General features: G+C 41.1%; 1 protein-coding gene across 5 annotated transcripts in view; it reads right to left on the reverse strand.

Annotated features, from left to right (window-relative positions):
* TAX1BP1 (Tax1 binding protein 1) overlaps window positions 1–20,690 on the reverse strand; it is a 256,118-nt gene that overhangs the window by 89,186 nt on the left and 146,242 nt on the right. The gene's annotated exons all lie outside the window — the stretch shown is intronic.

A 20,690-nucleotide genomic window follows, 5' to 3' on the forward strand; every position in this document is an offset into this window, starting at 1 on the left:
ATACTTAGACTTCCAGAAAGCGTTCGACAAAGTTCCGCAGAAAAGACTTCTCAGGAAACTACAAAGCCATGGAATAGAGGGAGATATACTAAGATGGATAGGCAAATGGCTGGAGAACAGAAAGCAGAGAGTGGGCATAAATGGGAAGTTCTCCGACTGGGAGATAGTGACTAGTGGTGTACTCCAGGGCTCGGTACTTGGGCCGATCCTATTTAATATTTATATCAATGGCCTCGAAGAAGGAACATCCAGTGAGATCATCAAGTTCGCAGACGACACAAAGCTATGCCGGGCAATCAGATCACAGGAGGATAGCGAGGAACTCCAGAGCGACTTGTGTCAGTTAGAAAAATGGGCAGAGAAATGGCAGATGAAGTTCAATGTGGAGAAATGCAAAGTAATGCATTTAGGCAGTAAGAATAAGGAATACGAGTACAGAATGTTAGGTGCAAATCTAGGTAAGAGCGAACAAGAAAAGGACCCGGATGTACTGATAGATAGGACCCTGAAACCATCAGCACAATGTGCGGCGGCGGCAAAGAAAGCAAATAGAATGTTGGGCATGATAAAGAAGGGAATCACGAGTAGATCAGAGAGGGTCATAATGTCGCTTTATAGAGCAATGGTCAGACCCCACTTGGAATACTGCGTCCCAACATTGGTCTCCCAACCTACAGAAGGATAAAAAACTGCTGGAGAGAGTGCAGAGACGAGCAACGCTGCTAGTAAAGGGTATGGAGAAACTGGAATACGAGGATCGACTGAAGAGACTGGGATTGTTCTCCCTTGAGAAAAGGAGACTACGAGGGGATATGATCGAGATCTTCAAAATATTGAAAGGAATCGACAAAATAGAGCAGAAAAAATTATTTACATTGTCCAACTTGACACGGACAAGAGGACACGAAATGAAGCTAAGGGGGTACAGGTTCAGGACAAATATCATGAAATTCTGCTTCACGCAGAGAGTGGTTGACACTTGGAATGCCCTCCCAGAGGAGGTTATTGCGGAATCGACCGTCCTAGGATTCAAAAGCAAACTAGATGCACATCTCCTTACGAGAGGCATAGAGGGATATGGGTGACTAAAATTATCTAAGGTATACACCGGGCAGGGCCTCCGCGTGTGCAGATCGCTGGACTTGATGGACCGAAGGTCTGATCCGGAGATGGCGTTTCTTATGTTCTTAGATACTTTAAGTTCACTGAAGTCATGGGTTCATATGAAGAAGACATGAGAGATTAAAGAACAAAATCAAGGTCTCATTCGGGGGGGGGAGGGTCAAATTGGTGATTTTTTAGGATTATTGCCATGAAGATTGTGAAAGGCTGAGATCGTTGCCAACTGTACTCTGTTGAAGTCTTAACACCATTTTCGGAAAGATGTATCAAATATTGAAGAGTAGAGACAGAACATGAAAAGGAGGCGTGTGAATGAAGCTCACACCAAGCACCGAAAGATTTCCACTTCAAAGTACAGGATTTTGTTTCCTGGATGCCTTTATGATTTGTATGGAAAAGGGAATGGGATTGAAAGCTGACCCTCGAGACTCAGGCTATGAGGGCAAGAGGCTTGAGATTGGGGTAACGTTTCATTTTGTTGAGAGAACAATGTCAGCTGAGAACCGAACAGAAGTGGTAAGTCTATCACTAGAGTACAGAGCCATGGATACTAGCACTGATATGGCCGGTTAGGTACCACTAGTATTATATCTGGTCTATCCTAAATAATCTTGTGGCTGAGTGGAATTAGAGGAAATAAATACAGGAGTTTGTGGTTCCATGAAATAGTGAAAGCATCTGTGGAAATGGAGTTTTTGCAGGGAATCCTGAACAAGATTAAACACGCTTCATATTACCTTCTGAGAGAAAAAGACCTAAATCAGGTCTGAAACAGATTTCTCTATCTCTTTGGAGAAAGACTACTTGTATGGATGTAGAACTCTGTTGAAATGAACTGCTGGAATGTTTTGTGATCTCAGAATGTATGTGGCATAAAGGTGAATTTTTAAATGAATGGCGATTTGCTAGATGTGATGAGTCTTTTTGCAGAAATGCAAGGAACCCATCCCATCGTGCTCATTTATGTAGTACACTGCTATTTGGTTGTCTGTTCTTAAAATAATTGATCTTCTTGCTAGAAAGTGATGAAAAGTGAATTCCTTAGTATATTACATATAGCTCCAGCTCCATATGAAGAGTTATTTCTTCTTTGGACCAAAGCCCTTGAGTATTCATTTCTGCAAGATGGGTGCCCCATCCCACAAAAGATACATATGTGGTGAAGACTCGGCTGCTATTAAGTCTCCATCAATGAACTCACGACAACTCAGTTTGATGTATAAGTAATATATATTTATTAATATTCAATAGCAGCTTACAGAATAAATATTCAGCCAATTGAGTTAACAGAGCAGATACATAAAGCCAGCTTTAAGTATACCTGGTGTCTGTCCTAAGTAGGCTATCCGTGAGCTGGTTTTTATACATTATTAACAACCTAAGACTACGTTAGTACAAGTTACGTTCTTAAGTTCTAGTGGATATTCATAATTGTCATTGATTGTCAACATTTGTACTTTTCTGAGTTATATTGAGGGTGATGTACTGATTACCAAATGGTATATCTAATTTCCCGACATATGTCCTTTTAATATCAAGAATCATCAATTTCCGAGCAAGGCCCACCCATTCCAGCAGCATTCAATTTTATATCCTTATTTCTGGTATAGAGATGTGGTAATCTTCTGATGCTGGTAATTTCCAGTCTCACAGATAAACTTCTTTGTTTTATGATACTCAGATGTTTGATAGTTTCTGTGTGAAAGATGAGTTTCGCATGAAACTTGATTATTTTAGCAGAGAGAGAAATCATGTGAGAGCTGACAGTTTGTTCAGGGTGTTTTCTGGCCTGTAAATGTATTGTCATATTTCTGTTAATTTGGGGTTCTCAGGGGTCTCTATCTTCACCTCCAGTTTCATGGAGGTCTTAGGATCTTCACCTGTACCTGTATACCTGTATACCTGTACAGGTCTTTCTCCTCCCCCTTCCTCAGTGGTGAGGTTGAGTTCTGGAGTGAAGTCTTAAAGTGGGTGATCTGTTAACTTATTTAGGAGCAATGTCCACCAATGAAGAGCAGATTGTATTTGATGGTGTTGTTCAAATCCAGATTTAAAACCCACTTTTTTGAAACTGCATTTATATCTGACCCTACCAACTTTAAAAGCACCCATATATATCTGTTGCCATTCCTCTTTACTCCCCTACCTTTAAGTCCATTGTGGGCCCACCTGAGTTGCATGTATAAATCACTTTTGTCCTGTATGTCTGTCATATTTAGATTGTATGTTCTTTAGCAGGGACTGTCTCATGCATGTTTGTTATACAGCGTTACAGGCATCTGGTAGCAATTTAGAAATAATAATTAGTAGTAGTAGAGTAGCCAGGATCTTGCATGGCAGGGATTGAGAACACCAAATCTACTGAAACTTGAGACCACACTGAATAAGTCTCATTTAGAGCTTAGCCAATGGGAGGACTGCAGTTGTTTCTGAAACATAACTAATGAATTTGAGAAAATGATCTCAATGTGAACTTTTGAGATGCTTGAAAATGAAGAGCCAAGGTTTGGATTGCTTCTGCTCGGACTACAGGAAGAAATGCTTGACTCAGCACTGTGTCTAACTGAGCCCCTATAAAAAGAATGTAGGTTTAAGATCTGAATTTTCCATATTGATTATAAAACCAGGCTCCGAAAGATGGTCAGAATTACCCATAGAGATGCTAACAAGGTCTGCTTCGATTGCACAGTAATAAGGTAACTGTCCAGGTATGGAAAACCAAATATTCCAGATGTCCTAAGGAATGCCATTATTACTCCAAGGCACTTTGTGAATATCCTCAGAACAGTGAAGAGGCCAAAGAGTAATATCCTGTACTGGTAATGAGTCTGAATGAACTGGAATTGTAGAAACTTTCAGAAATTTCAGAACCAATAAAGTGAGCCAACTGTTGGGGGTGATCAACGGAAGGATTGTTTGAAGTGAGTACATTCAAAATTTATCTTTATTTAATGCACTGAGATTGAGAATTGAGTGAAGACCTCCTGATTTCTTTGGAATTATGGGATTATTTATTTATTTATTTAAAATAATTTGTATCCCACATATCAAACATCTATGCAGGTAACAGCAGCACATAGTTAAAACAGACATAACAGTGCATAAAAAGACAGCATATAACCTACTATCCAAAACCTATGCTTAAAACAGTTAAGGCAGTAAACTACCAATTTAAACTTTATTCATGTTTGGAAAAGCCAAGCAAAAAATATATGTTCAGGCTTTTCTGAAAAACCAAGAAGTCAGGAATTAGACGAATGGAATCTGGAATTGAATTCCATAACATCGGTCCAGCCACTTGAAACATTCAGGATCGATTCACAACTTTAGTGACCAGATGTAAGCGAGGGACAACCAGAAGCTTCCTAGCTTGTGATCTTAAAGGATGACATGGTATGTATGTCTGCAGCAAGGAGGTAATCACCCTTGGTAACAGGCCACGAATAGATTTAAAAACCAAAATCAATATCTTAAATTGTATTTTCCTTGTAACAATTTAAGATATTGATCTTGTCCTCGACCTTTTCTGAAACCAGCCTGAACTTCGGGTACTTCTTGCTCAACATATGATTGGAGCCTTTGTTGTATTATTTTCAGCAATATTTTGCTGAAATGAGGAATTAATGCAATTGTTCTGTAGTTGTTACAGTCCTTGGTGTCACCTTTCTTTGGTATAAGTATGAACAGTGATCTTCTCCATTCGGTTGGCCATATTTTTCCCTTCCAAATCTATTGAAACAGTCAAGTGATGGCCATGATAGCACCTTCTGAGCCTTATATTAATTCTGCTGGAATACCGTCAATACCAGGTGACTTGTTTTTCAATAAAGCTTTAATTGCCGCTATGACTTCTTTTAAAATATCTGGTTCTTCTTTGGCTTCAGTTTCCAGTTCAATTTCCCCAATGTTATCCTCATTGCCTTGTCTGCAAAAATTTTCTGTATATTCTTTCCATCTCTTTTTTTTTTTTATGTTTTCTGGATCATTCAATATCATTCCATTGGTGTCTTTAAGCATCTCCAGTGGAGGTTGGAATTTCTGCCACAATCTCTTAATCTCCTGATACACTAATATGGTTTTTTTTATTTATATGTTCTGACAATATCCTAGAGATATCATTCTTTGTCTTGCAGAACTTGACGTTGAAACACTCGGTTCATTTGTGATACATTTTCTATATCACCGATCACAATAAACTATGGAGAACTCTAATGCAAATGGGAATACCTAAACATATAACTCAGCTGATAAAGAGACTATGTGAAATTCAAGAAGCTGCAGTGAGAACTGAATATGGCAACACTGATTGGTTTCCAATAAAACGTAGCATAAGGCAAGGATGCATCTTGTCACAGACAATGACACTATAAACCACTTAGAAACTTAGGGTCTGAAGGGACGATAAAACTGTCATTGACAGATTTTTCAAAAGTACATTATGAAAGTATAAGAAAATCTGCTATTTCCTTAGCCGGGGTAACTTTATGGAACAATTTAACTGGACCACTGAAAGGTCTTTTGGATCTCTAAAAATTTAAGAAGACATTGAAAACCACCTTATTTATGAAAGCATTTAATTTATTGCCAACGATATGTAACTGTTTACTTTATGTAACTGTTCTCTGAAAGTAATTGATGTTTTTTTATGTCTTTATAAACTTATTGTTATGTGCCTGTACTTTATAATTGTATTTTTGTAAACTGCCTAGGAACCAGGCGAAGAGGGCGACTTGCAATCAGATGGCTGGACACACTGAAAACACCCATGGGGATGGCACTGGAGGACCTTTCCGGACTAGCACAAAATCAATTTCTTTTTAGATCTGCAATTTATCAAGTCACTAGGACTCGAACACGAGTCGATGGTACCTAACAAAAAGATAGGTTAAGAGGCTGCTGCAGTTTTCTGTATTGGGGAAGAGGGGAATCTGTAAGTATTTTGCAAAAATGTATTTTCTATTCCTATTCAATTATCCAGAGCACCCACTGCCTGCAATTACTGAGGCTCATACTTCTTGGAAAAACTGAATGCTTCCCCCTACTGGATAACTGTCAAAAATAAGAGGCAGCCTTGGACAGAGTAGTGGTAGTGTTTATTTGTAGTTTCCTGTATCTTGCTTCCTGACATTGCTAGATTCACAGAAGTATAATAATTTCCAATGTGCTTTACCCATGTTAATCTGGTTTTCATGCTGCTCATAGCACAAAAACAATTATGACTGCACTACTGAAATTCACACTGTATTCAACAATAACAATATTGTTCTAGCTGTTTCACTAGATCTGACAGCAGCTATTGATCTCATTGATCACCCGTCTTTTGATTAGACTTTCTAACAAGCTGCAGATATTTCAGCAAAACTTGTTCATCCACTCCTACCCTAAAGCACCTTTCTGGTCTCATATGCAACTCTCTTTAGATATCTTACTTTCTTACTCCTGTTACTCTCTCTTATCTGTTCCATCTTTTCTTATACTCTATGCTGTCTATTAAAATGTTTTATTGCGCATTTTGTTGACATTGTAATATAGTATACTTTGTCATAATTTGTATTTGAATATTTTCACTGGTGAATTGTTTACTGCCTATACTTGGACTTATTCTTACTGTACACTGCTTTGAGCAAATTCCTTCAAAAAGGGAAAAAATCCTAATAAAAGTGCTGTTTTTCACAGTTTTTCTTTCTTTCTACAAGACCGAACTTTCCCACTGTGATGTGATCTCTTAAACCTAAAAAAACATCTTTTATCATGTGGGCTTTTCCAGGGTTCCATCTTGTCACCACTACTGTTTTAATATTTACCTTAACCCATTGTGTCTTCTGATCTAGATGTGGACTCAATGCTTATTATTATTATAGATACTTTAATATTCTATTAATATATCAAGTGGATCCTCTTTCCCCAGATCTTTCTAAACTTAATATAGTTTGTTAAATCTACTTGGTTTCAGGAAATCATTTAGTTCTCAACCCTACCAAGTCAATTGCAAAGTGGCTGACTAGGAAATCCTCCACACCATCTTTCTCACCTACGCATTTAGATACTTGGAATTATCCTAAATAACCAACTTTCCTTCAAACAACATCTCTTTCTCATAGTTAGAAGCTGGTTTTATGTGATCCTTCAATTAAGAGCTATATGTGATCTTCTAAATACATCAGCCCATGAAACTATTCTCCATGCTACTGTCACCTCACATCTGGACTAGTGAGATCTCTCATAGTCTTCTTTAAAACACCTCCAATCAGTTCAGAACATGGCTATTTGGTTTCTCTCTGGGGTAAAGAAATACGATCATGTGTCACCTTTGCTTTATCAACACCACTAGCTTCCATCAAAAATTACAAAGACTAGGGGGACACTCAAAGTTACAAAGAAATACTTTTAAAACCAACCAATATTTTTTTCACTCAGAAAATAGTTAAGTTCTGGAATGAGCTGCCAGACGATGTGGTAACAGCAGTTAACGTAGATGAGTTCAAAAAAGGTTTGGACAAGTTCCTGGAGGAAAAGTCCATAATCTGCTATTGAAACAGACATGGAGTAAGTTAGTGTTTGCCATGGGATTGATAGCATGGAATGCTTCTGCTATTTGGGTTTTTGCCGGGTACTTGTGACCTGGATAGGCCACTGTGAAAACAGAGGGTCTTCTCTAAGACAATTCATTGCAGCCATTTCAGTGCTGAATCGTTCCATAAAATGTGCTGCGATAAATTCCTCACACACATTCAGGGACCGATCTTCCCCTCTGGACGATGCAACATTTGGTGGGGGCAATGCTCCCCTATATTTTCCCCAAATTCTACCCTCCCCCTCTCCTCCTTGCCCATAAGTGTAAAGTGATGCATGTTGGTAACAAAAATCTCATGCACGAATACAGAATGTTTGGGGCGGTACTTGGAGAGACCTCCCAGGAAAGGGACTTGGGAGTTCAGATCGACAAGTCGATGAAACCGTCCGCGCAATGTGCGGCGGCAGCAAAAAGGGCGAACAGAATGTTAGAAATGATAAAAAAGGGGATCATGAACAGATCGGAGAAGGTTATCATGCCGCTGTACTGCCATGGTGTGCCCTCACCTTTAGTACTGCGTACAGCACTGGTTGCCGTACATAAAGAAGGACACGGTACTACTCGAAAGGGTCCAGAGAAGAGCGACTAAGATGGTTAAGGGGTTGGAGGAGCTGCCGTACAGCGAAAGATTAGAGAAACTGGGCCTCTTCTCCCTCGAACAGAGGAGATTGAGAGGGGACATGATCAAAACATTCAAGGTACAGAAGGGGATAGACTTAGTAGATAAGGACAGGTTGTTCACCATCTCCAAGGAAGAGAGAACGAGAGGGCACTCTCTAAAGTTGAAAGGGGATAGATTCCGTACGAATGAAGGAAGTTCTTCTTCACCCAGAGAGTGGTAGAAAACTGGAACGCTCTTCCGGAGTCTGGCATAGGGGAAGGCACCTTCCAGGGATTCAAGACAGGTTCCTGCTGAACAGGAATGTGCGCTGGAAGGGCTAATCTCAGTTAGGTCATTGGTCTTTGACCAGAGGGCTGCTAAGTGAGCAGACTGCTGGGCATGATGGACCACTGGTCTGACCCAGCAGCGGCAATTCTTATGCTCTTATGATACAGGAGCCAGATTTCAGGGGTGCTTGTCACCAAGGAGGGCAGGAATGGGGTCAAGCTCTGTTGCCTTCTCAGTTAGCATCGATCCTCAGCATCCTGATTCCAAAGATTAGGAGGAGCGTGAGAGGCCAGTGCTGTGCCAGATCTGGTAAGTGGATCCTGGCAGCAGGGCCTCACTAGCTCGATTGCAGTAAATAGTCCGCATCTACTTTGGTAGGGCAGGGATCAGGATGCTTTCTTCAGGGCTGAAACAAACCTCTAGGAAAGTGCGAAGAATCTGAAATAGGTGGGGGGAAACACATTATAGCAAGGAAAGTAAAAGCAACTCGATTCCCTCTTGTGTTTGCTGTGCCTCTCAAGGAAAACCTTTCACAGTTGTGTTTTTGTAAGGTGGTATAGAAGATTTATATAGAATAGAAAGACTGCTGGAATGGGACGATTCAGCATGGGCGTTTCAGCACAGCTACAATGAAAATTCCTGCAATGTAACGTCCTGAGATCAACTGGCCGCCATGAATCATCCCATTCTGGGAAACAGGATACTATGTAGATGAACCATTGTTTGACCTAGTATGACTAATTCTTATGTTACTCGTATGTTATGTTCAGTCCAATATAGATTTAAATATAAGATTCTTTTACTCACTTAGAAAGCACTCCACACTGGCTCTCCTCCAGTCTTGGCTTCAGTCTTAGTCCTATATCACCCAACTTGCTATCTTCATTCCTCATCCAAACTCCTCCTCACCCTTCCACTATTGTCTAAGGTGCATCTAGATTCCACTAGGCTTACGGCCTTCTTTTACCTAGCAACGGCTTTATGGAACTATTTAGTCTTAGCACTTAACAGTTGAATTTTCTTTTGTGAAATTCAAAATCGATTGAAAACTCATTATCCTATCTGTACACAGTGAGAAACCATTATGGAAAGCAGATTGCTTCATATATTATATAGATGACTTATCTTTATACGTAGAGGCACGACTAGTTTAGCATGAAACTGCACAGATATAGCTATATTTTCAGCTCACCCTTACAGTAGCCTCTCAAACTGCTCAAGCATGGTTTGTTAAGAACAGGTAGGGCAATTTAGATATTTATGTAATGGCCCCAAAAGCTTTTTCCTCCCCCAGTTGTAGGAAAGGACCTGGAGATAGATATTGATGATCGGTGGATATATAAGTGATCTGCACAACAGAATGAAAGTCTCTATGATAAAACCCAGTTTTATGCACTGAATAAACAAAATGATCACAGTGCTGTATGGATAAATCATTGACTGTACAGAAACTTCAGCACAAACTGTGTTACCACTGGTATGTGATGGGACCTCATAGGTCACTATGCTGAGAGGTATGTGAACAATCCAGAAAAGAGGAGGTCAGTTGAATATCAGCATTAAGTGATCTCTGTGCATTTGTGAGTACTTCTCTGGGTTTATCTTAATGCTTCAGAGTCCAACAAGATGCTTCCAATGAAGGTAAAAGGAATGGTGATACAAATGATGGCAGCCCAGGCTGTGGCAGATAGTCAGAAAAGATGAGTATCTGCATTCTGAAAGTTTCTTCCACACTGTAGGCATGAATGAACTGCAAACTCTTTTGATATTGATTAGAGAAAACAAAGGAAGACAATCAAGAACATGAGATGCAGAAACATTTCAAATAATGGGAAAACTTTGTTTTTGTATCCATTCAACAGAACTGAGCAGCTGAGCCAGTGGGTATTGGGGGGGGGGCACAGATGCTCAATACAGCACAGTTACTTACCTTAACAGGTGTTATCCAGGGACAGCAGGCAGATATTCTCACTGATGGGTGACGTCACCGACGGAGCCCCGGTACAGACGCTTGAAGAACTTGGAAAGTTCTTGATGGCCCACACCGCGCATGCGCGAGTGCCTTCCCGCCCAAAGGAGGTGCGCAGTCCCTCAGTTAAGATAAGCCAACTAAGAAGCCAACCTGGGGAGGAGGGTGGGTTGTGAGAATATCTGCCTGCTGTCCCTGGATAACACCTGTTACGGTAAGTAAATGTGCTTTATCCAAGGACAAGCAGGCAGCATATTCTCACTGATGGGTGACCTCCAAGCTAACAGAATGGGATGGTGGGAAGGTTGGCCATCCCACCTGGAGAAAGACTCCAGACAGTCGTGAGAAGTGAAGGTATGAACTGAGGACCAGGTGGCAGCTTTACAGATTTCCTCAATAGGAGTAGATCTGAGGAAAGCCACAGAAGCTGCCATAGCTCTTACTTTATGAGCTTTGTCCTGTCAATGTAATAGGCCAAAGCACGCTTACAGTCCAAAGTATGTAAAGCCGTTTCCCCAGGATGAGAATGAGGCTTAGGAAAAAAATAATGGTAGAACAATGGACTGATTGAGGTGAAAGTCAGAGACAACTTTAGGAAGAAACTTTGGATGAGTACGGAGAACCACCTTATCATGATGAAAAACTGTAAAGGGTGGATCTGCAACCAGTGCATGTAACTCACTGTCCCTCCTGGCAGAGGTGAGAGCAATAAGAAATACCACTTTCCAGGTAAGAAACTTGAGATGAGTTGTGGCCATTGATTCAAATGGTGGCTTCATCAAACTGGAAAGAATTACATTAAGGTCCCAGACTACAGGTGGAGACTTGAAAGGTGGTTTCACATGGAAAAGCTCCTTCATGAATCTGGATACCAAGGGATGAGCAGTCAGAGGTTTCCCCTGTACTGGTTCATGATAAGCAGTAATAGCACTGAGATGGACCCTAATGGATGTAGATTTAAGTCTAGAGTCAGACAGAAAAAGGAGATAATCCAACATCAGCTCCATTGCTAAGGAAGTTGGATCATGATGATGAAGATGACACCAGGAAGAAAACCGAGTCCACTTCTGTTGGTAACACTTCTGCGTGGCCGTTTTCCTGGAGGCATCAATAATTTGACGGACAGGCTAAGAGAGGATAATCTGAGAGGAACTCAGCCCGAGAGAAACCAGGCTGTCAGGTGTAAAGACTGCAGATTGGGATGTAGAAGTGATTCCTGATTCTGAGTAAGCAGAGTAGGAAACATTGGCAGCAGGATGGGTTCCCTGGAACTGAGTTGAAGTAGCAGAGAGAACCAATGTTGTCTGGGCCACCGTGGAGCGATGAGAATAATGGTGGCTGCTTCTCTCTTGAGCTTGAACAGAGTTCTTAACATGAGAGGAAAAGGAGGGAAGGCATATAGAAACCGACCCGTCCAATCCAGAAGAAATGCATCTGTTGCCAGACGGAGAGGAGAGTAAAGTCTGGAGCAAAATTGGGGCAACTGGTGATTGTGATGGGCTGCAAATAAGTCCACCTGTGGAATGCCCCATTGAGCAAATACGGACTGGAGAGCTACAGGGTCGAGAGTCCATTTGTGAGATTGAAGAATTCTGCTGAGGTTGTCCGCTAGTAAATTCTTCTCTCCTTGAATGTAGACAGCCTTCAGGAACAGATTGCGAGCAGATGCCCAAGTCCAAATTTTCTGGGCTTCCTGACACAACAGGAGAGCGCACGTGCCACCTTGCTTGTTTATGTAGTACATAGCTACTTGATTGTCAGTGCAAAGGAGGAGGACTTGAGGGCAGAGAAGACGTTGAAACGCCTTGAGGGCATAAATCATCTCTCCGAGTTCCAAGAAATCGATGTGAAACTTTCTTTCCATGGCAGTCCAAAGACCTTGAGTCTGCAGATCATCTGTGTGCTCCCCATGCATAAGGAGACGCGTCTGTCGTGATGATCTTGTGATGAGGAGGCAAGTGAAAAAGAAGACCTCTGGAAAGATTGGAGGAGGTCAACCACCATTGAAGCAAGTGCAGAAGAGACGATGTCACAGATCCGTCGCCTGAGACCACTGAGAAGCCAGAGTCCACTGAGGAGTCCGCAGATGGAGTCTTGCCAATGGTGTGACATGAACAGTGGAAGCCATGTGACCCAGAAGAACCATCATGTGCCTGGCAGAGATGGTTTGAAGTGGAAGCACTTGCTGACAGAGCGTCTGAAGGAACGCTCCAATGAATTGAAGGCGCTGAGTCGGAATGAGATGAGATTTGGGAAAGTTGACTTCAAATCCTAGAAGCTGAAGGAAAGAAACCGATTTACCTGATCTGACCGACATCGAGTCAGGAGAGGTATGGGCAGAAGAACGGTGTCGAACTGGCTCTAACATCAACTCTGGAGCACGCAGCACCGAAAAAGCCCTCTGAGGAGGGACGGCAGCAGACACCGGTTCCATAAACATCGGTGTCAGGACCGGAGTAGAAAGGGTCTGGATTGACATCACAGAGGTAGAGGTAATCGATACAGCAAAGGGTCGCTGCCAACAACACGGGCTCAGACCGGACTGGCACCGGGGGAGCCAGTGGCAGCAAGGCAGGTCGAATAAGCTGCAAATGCTCTTTAAGTCGGACTTGCATTATCGCTGCAATTTTATCATCCAAAGATTGCACCAGTACCGCTTGCTTTTTCACCGGTACCTTCGGTGCTGCTCTGCGCTCCAGAGATGAGGAGGCGATGATGAGGCACTCACCTCAATTGGAGCAGCGCGTTTTTTAGGGCGCCTCGAAGTTGGCAGGACTTGGCTCACTGCATGAGAGACCTGAGGACCCATAGGAGTAGGGGAAGGCTTCTTAGCTGGCTTACCTATGGAGTGTGACACCAAGGAAGAATCTTGCGGTGTTCAAGGATGTGGCACCGATTTCGGCGTGGACGCCAACGTCAGGGCCAATGTCGAATCACCCTCCATACCGGTGCCGAAGAGTAACTGCTGCTGAATTTGTCGATTTTTGAGGGTCCTCTTCTGCAGAGACGAACAGCAGATGCAGGAATCAGCCCTATGATCTGGCCCCAAGCACTGAAGGCACCAGCGGTGTGGATCCGTGAGGGAAATAGGGCGAGCACACTGTTGGCACTTCTTGAAACCCAATTGTGGACGGGATATGAAGGGAAACATGGCCTCAGCAAAATTGAAGGTCGAAGCCTGAATCGTGGCAAAAGGCCCCGCTGGGCTGGAGCTGCGAAAAAGTAAAAAAGATAAAAGTTTTTGGGTATTTTTTTTTATTTTTTATTACCAGACCAAAATGAAAAAGAATGAAATAAAATGAAGAAAACTGAAGAAAAAAATTCCACGCGAGCAGGAAGGCAGCGAAAAATGTTCAACAGCCTTTGAAACGCGACTTCTTAGCTGAGAAGGCACTCGCGCATGTGCAGTGCGGGCCATCAAGAACTTTCCAAGTTTTTAAAGCGTCCGTACCGGGGCTCCGTCGGTGACGTCACCCATCAGTGAGAATATGCTGCCTGCTTGTCCTGGGATAATTTACATTATGTTTTGAGCTCTGGCAGGTCTATTCCATCCCAGTGAAGTTTGATGAATTCATCCACTTGTATGCCAGCTTGTCAAAAGAAAATATGTTTTACACTTAATGGTCGGTGGCTTCTCACAGTCAAGCTGTTAAATTTATTGATCTTAACATAGATAATCAAATAGATGGATCCAAGATGGCTGACTAGTGTGAGAGCTGGCCCGGACTCCACACTAGAACGGAGCAACTTGGTGAGATGTTCCGTTAAGTAACGATCTCCTCATTGCCTCTGGAGCGGGATTTTGCAGTGGCATTTTAGCCGCGGGCGCCTGGGCATTTGGAGAGGGTGCTTCCTTGTTGGCGGATGCCACGGTGGAGGCGCAGCTTGGGCGCTGTGAGCGGTGCTCGCCGCAGAAGCATGGATTGTGGGCGGGGCTGTCGGCCCTGCTGAAGAGGACGGGACTCTCTGCCCGACGGTGCTCCTGCTGCCCGAGCACTGGCTACAGTGCGCTTTTCCTGGGAAGAGCGCAGGACAGGAGAGTGGCCTGAACATCTGGAGCTTGCTACGGGGGAAGTGGAGCTCTGGGAGGGCCGTGCCTGCTGGGACCGAACGGATGGTGGAGAGAGCCGACAGCGGTCTTGCAGTGTGGCAGCAGGCGGGCCCTGTTGAAGGTGTGTGGACACTGAGGTCCTCTTCTGTGGTGGGAGTTGGGGAATGAATTGGTGCCAAAAGGAGAACAGGAGGGGAGGCATCACTTTAGCCTTGGATAAGTGAAAATACAAAACTGGGGCTTGGGCTCTGAAGGTAAGAGTGGTCTGAAGAGACAAGCAGTTGAGTTGGGCAAGGACTGTGGCTGAGGAATTGTAACAGGATCCCTGATGGCTTGCTGGTAGTGAGTTGGAGATAAAATAATAGATTTTGCACTTCTCTGATATCATGTTGGCCTAAAAAGAAAGAAAAAGAAAGAATTAAAATAACTTGAATAAGTAAGTGATTTTAGTGGTACTATTTAGAGACTTGGATTGACTGAATTCCTGAAAAATGGCTAATAAAAAAAATAGACCTGATCTCAAAATGTTTGCTTACCATGCAGAAGATGTATCAGAAAGCCAGTTCTGGAACAAAAGTTAACACAGGAAGAAGAGGAGATAACTATACTAGGAAAAGAAATGTTAGAAACTTTAGAATCCCCTTCAGCTGATTTAGCTTTGGCTAGTAAGGGAGATTTACAACAATGGATGGCTGACATTAAACTTTCATTAGCAGTGTTTACCTCAGATATCAACATTAATATCGATAGCTTACATAAAAAAACGGATGATATGAGTCAGTCTCCAAGAATTTGAAGAACGGGTTATTTCGCATGAACAGGAGATAACGGAAATTCAACAACATTGTAAACAAATAGACCTATCAATAGAAGAGCTACTCCTTAAAGTTGAAGATGGAGAAAATAGGGCAAGGCGAAATAATCTGAAATTTCGTGGGATCCCAGAATCAGAAGAGCTTAAAGATCCGATAGCCTTTATACAGTCTATTTGTCATAAATTTCAAAAACAGAAAATCCAGAGGTAGACCTTCCAGTTATGGAATTTGAACGGATACACTGAGCTTTGGGATTGCGTAAATCAGAGAGGCCAAGGGGCATAATACATTACATTATATTAGCGAGTTTTATTCCGCCATTACCTTGCGGTTCAAGGTGGGTTACAAAAGAGATTAAAAAACGGAGGGTTACAATGGAAGAACATTTTTCCTTTCTAGAGAGGTAAAGAGTAGGTTATTTAGGTTCTGTGTGGTGGGAAGAGGGAGGGGGGAAGTACGGTAAGCTTGAAGTTAGGGCTGTTTCAGGAATTTCTTGAAGATTGTAGTTTTTATTTATTTTCTGAAGTTATGGCTATTTCTTAAGATATCCTCAGAAGGAGAAAAGTGTTACAAGCAGCTCGGAAAATTGGCCATTTGATGTGGAACAATGCAAAAGTGGAACTGTTTGCAGATATCTTTTCAGCAACTTTGAAACATCACGAGAATGCCGTGAAATAACCAGATGTTTGCAACAAAATAATATTTGTTATAAATTGCATTATCCATTTGGGATTTCTTTTATGCTAGAAGGCAAATAACATAAAGTTGCATCCGCATTAGAAGCCCACCAACTACTTATACAAGCCAAACTCTGGATTACAGAGGAAGAAATACAGCAAAAGGAGCCGTCATAGCCTCCACCTATGGGACCACCAAACCAGAGATGGCATAGAGTGGAACAAAAAAAGAGACTACAGAGACAATGAGAAGAATTGATGATTTTAATAACTTTATTTAATAATTCTTAGATAAAATAAAGATAAGATGTTGTAAAGGGGCAGACAATAGGAAAATTTGTGGAGAGCCAGGCCAGGGTTAACTTTCTTTGATGCTGTTATCTGGAAGCAGCTATGGCACCCGGTCTTTCCCACTGGTGGCTGGATCTGAATCCAGATATACACGACAAGAGAGGTTTGGAAGGGTGAGGGAATTTGGGGGAGAAGAGGGAAGGGGAGGAGGGTGAATTAGTTTTTTTCTAGGAATGATTGATTGTGATTGGGGTGAGAGGGGTAGTGGAGGAGATAAGGAGACCTGGGAAAAAATTATACGATTTGGAAGGTTAGGAAAGTTAGGAAAAATTGAAACGGTGTTTGAAGAATGTATGACAATAAGATAAGACTAGGAAGTTTAAATGAGAATGGTCTTAATATACCCTGAAAACGTCAACTGCTTTTAAATGAGATGAAAAAGTTGAAATTTGATATATGTTATGTACAAGAAACGCATTTACAAAAATCGGGAGAAAAGATGGTCCATGAGAGTTTGGGCTTCTAATAAAAAAGAAAACAGGGGTGGGGATACTATTTGGAAAAAAACCTGAAAGTCCTGACAAAGGCTGAATGGAGGGATGATGAAGGGAGATGAATCATTTGGGTGGGGGAATTGAATGAGAAAAAGGTGACTTTGGTGAATCTCTATGCTCCTAATCTCAATCAAGGGAAATTTTTTTGAAGACCTTTTGAGTGTAATTTTAAAAAACCAGGAAGAATTATTATTAATAGGAGGGGACTTTAATTTGATCTCAGACCCTCGTTGGGACACTACGAGCACTAAAATTGATAGAACCAAAAAAGATAGGAAACAACTAAAAAGATTCCTGGAAGTATTAAACTTATTGGATGGATGGCGGAGCATGCATATGTTAAATAGAGATTATACCTATTATTCTCCACATAAAGTGTATTCCCATATTGATATGATCTGGTTGGATAAATCTCTAGGAGGTAAATTAATAGATGCAAAAGCTGAGGAAACCAGTTGGGCAGATCATGCATCATTATGGGTGGATTTAACATGGGGATATACGATATTGGAAATTAAATGATACCTTATTAAAAGATCCTAAGTTAGTTCAGAAAATAGAACAGTCTATCAGGAATTTTTTGGATAATAACAATACTGATCATTACTTACCCATAACAATTTGGGAATCCTTAAAAACTGTCTTAAGGGGAGAGTTGATCTCTATAGCCTCTTATAAGAAAAGATCCGAGGAAAAAAGATTAAGAGAAAAATTGATGGGATTAATTATACAATTTAAGAAGGGATTAGAGGGGGAATAGATTAGGATGCAAATAAAAGAGATACGTATGACCCTAGGAAAAATGGAAGACGAAGCTATTCAATTTAATCTAGATCGCCTTAGACTTAAACATTATGGATCTGGGAATCGGGCAGGGAAGCTATTAGCACACTATATTAAAGTACAACACTTATAAGGAAATATTTTGTGCATACGATCTGAATACGGTGATTTCCTATCAAAAAAGAAGGAGATTCATGATAGGTTTGTGGAATTTTATAAGAAACTATATACATCAGAATATCAGGGACAGGAAGCTTCCTTGTCACAATACTTGTCTCAGTTGAAATTAAATAATTAGAGGTCTAGAGACTAGGTGAAGATATAACAGAGGACGAGATACGAGGAGTAATACACCATATTAAGCTAGGTAAATCCCCAGGGATGGATGGGTTCACAGGACTGTTTTATAAAAAGTTTATATCTTATGTAACTCCTCTTTTAGAAAAAAAAACTATTCAATAATTTAAAAGATAGAGAACTGCCAGATTTTATGAGATTAGCAGGTATTACAATATTACCTAAAGTAGGAAAAGATAATACATTTTGTGCTAGCTATAGACCTATTTCCTTGTTAAGAATAGATACAAAAATCATAGCTAGAGTCCTCGCTAACAGATTGTCATCCTATATGCCATCACTTATCCACCCAGATCAGGTAGGTTTTATTGCTGGGGGCAGGCATCAGATGGGATTCGAAAGGTGTTAGATTTGATATGGAGGGCTAAAAAGGACAGAACAGGGTGAGTGGCAGTCTCAGTCGATGCTAAAAAAGCATTTGACCGAGTTGAATAGAGGTTTATGGATGCAGTCTTGGGGCATATAGGTCTTGGGAAAAGGTTTAGGGATTGGATATTTACTCTATATAATAGCCCATTAGCATGCGTCAAAATAAATGGATCTTATTCTAATACATTCAAACTTCAAAGAGGGACAAGGCAGGGATGCCCGTTGTCCCCCCTGATTTTTGCATTAGTAATTGAGCCCTTAGCACAGAAAATTAGACAATCTCAACAGGTAAAAGGTCTGTGGGTGGCGGGTGAAGAACAAAAGCTATCTCTGTTCGCAGATGATATATTAGCCATTGTTGAGGCATCTGAGAAGACTTTAACTACCCTTAAGGATATTATGGGTGAATATGGCCAATTATCGGGGTTTAAAGCTAACTTAAATAAGACTGAAGTGATGAATATATCAAGTGATGTTTTCAAGACTATGTATGGATCTATATTGTACACTTGTTGAAAGATTAAAAATGAATAAAGAATTAAAAAAAAAAAAAAACATCGAAGGAGCGGATTACGGAATTACAGAGATCAGTGACCCTGAGATGGGTAAAGGGCTCTATTCGTTATCTGGGAATAACTTTGGGAGCAGACTGGACACTTTTGTTCTGGCAAAATTATATACCATTAGCAATGGATATCCAGATAGACTTAGAAAGGTGGAATAAGTTGTTCATCTAATGGTTAGGCCGTATGGAAGTGGTAAAGATGATGATTCTTCCTAAAGTTTTTTTATTTATTTCAAGTACTACCGATAGAAATCCCAAAACAGTTTTTCCTAAAATGGAACAACATGATATTGAGATTTATATGGGGAGGTAAGCGTCCAAGGGTTGGAAGACAGGCAATGTTTAAGTCTAAGGTGGAAGGAGGACTAGGTTTACCTTCTTTGGAGAATTATTATAAAGCTGCACAGCTGAGAGCAATAGTTGAATGGCATTCATCCCCACCTAAGCTTTGGATAAGGGTAGAATAAGCAATGCTAGATGGGAGAGAAAGAATGAGAGATTTGAAATATCTACCATGGGTGGGAGAAAAAGATTTAATAAATCTAAGTAATCCCTTTAGCAAATGTTCTCTGGATACATGGAAAAGTGTTAGGAAAAAACTTATAGGTAGAGAAAAAGGTATTTTTTTCCCCCTATATTATATGTACAAGATTTTATACCAGGTAGGGAGAGATAGGGAGACAAAATGGAGCAGGGAAAGCAGTTATTTACATTGTCCAATGTGACATGGATAAGAGGACATAGACTGAAGCTGAGGGGGGACAGGTCCAGGACCAATATCAGGAAGTTCTGTTTCACACAGCGAATGGTGGACAACCTGGAATGCTCTCCCAGAGGAAGTAATTGCAGAATCCACCATTCTAGGATTTAAGGGTAAACTAGATGCACATCTCCTTAAGAGTGGCATAGAGTGATACGGGTAAGGGTAAATTAGATGCACATCTCCCTTAAGAAGCATACAGTGATATGGGGACTAAAACTATGCCAGGGTAGACCTAGCGGGGCCTCCACGTGTGCAGATCACTGGACTTGATGGACCCAGGGTCTGATCCGGAGATGGCAATTCTTATGTCTTATGAGGCAAAAGGGTTAAGATGTTTTAGCCAACTAATTGAGGAAGGGGAGGTAAAAGCTTTTATAGACATTCAAGGTCAATATCAACTAGAAGCGAAAGATCTTTTCCCTTATCGACAGATAAAAAAATACATATTGACATACAAGGGGAAGAGTAATGGAGTTTAAAAAAATCTGAATTTGAAAAAGGGCTAGGGGAACCAGTGGTAAAAGAGTGTATTTCCTGGTTATATAAAATTATAAATGAAGATAAAGCAACTAAAACTTCATACATGAAAGTATGGGAAAAAGACTGGGGAAGGCATGGTCTATAGATGAAGGGGGGGCAATTGTATCACATCTGTTTCAGACAGCTAGAGCTGCCACTTTGGTGGAAAATGCTATTCAACTCTTAACACGTTGGTATACTACTCCAGTTTTAATTAATAAATATAACAAGCAGAGTGATGCTACTTGCTGGAAAGGATGTGTCAGAACAGGTACATTCTATCACATGTGGTGGGAATGTCAAAAGGTACAGAGGTTTTGGGAACAAGTATTTGACTATGTGAGCAGATTAATTCAGATTCCACTCAAGTTGAATGCCGAAAAGGGCACTGC

This window comes from Geotrypetes seraphini, chromosome 2, assembly GCF_902459505.1.
Source record: "Geotrypetes seraphini chromosome 2, aGeoSer1.1, whole genome shotgun sequence".
Taxonomy (NCBI): domain Eukaryota; kingdom Metazoa; phylum Chordata; class Amphibia; order Gymnophiona; family Dermophiidae; genus Geotrypetes; species Geotrypetes seraphini.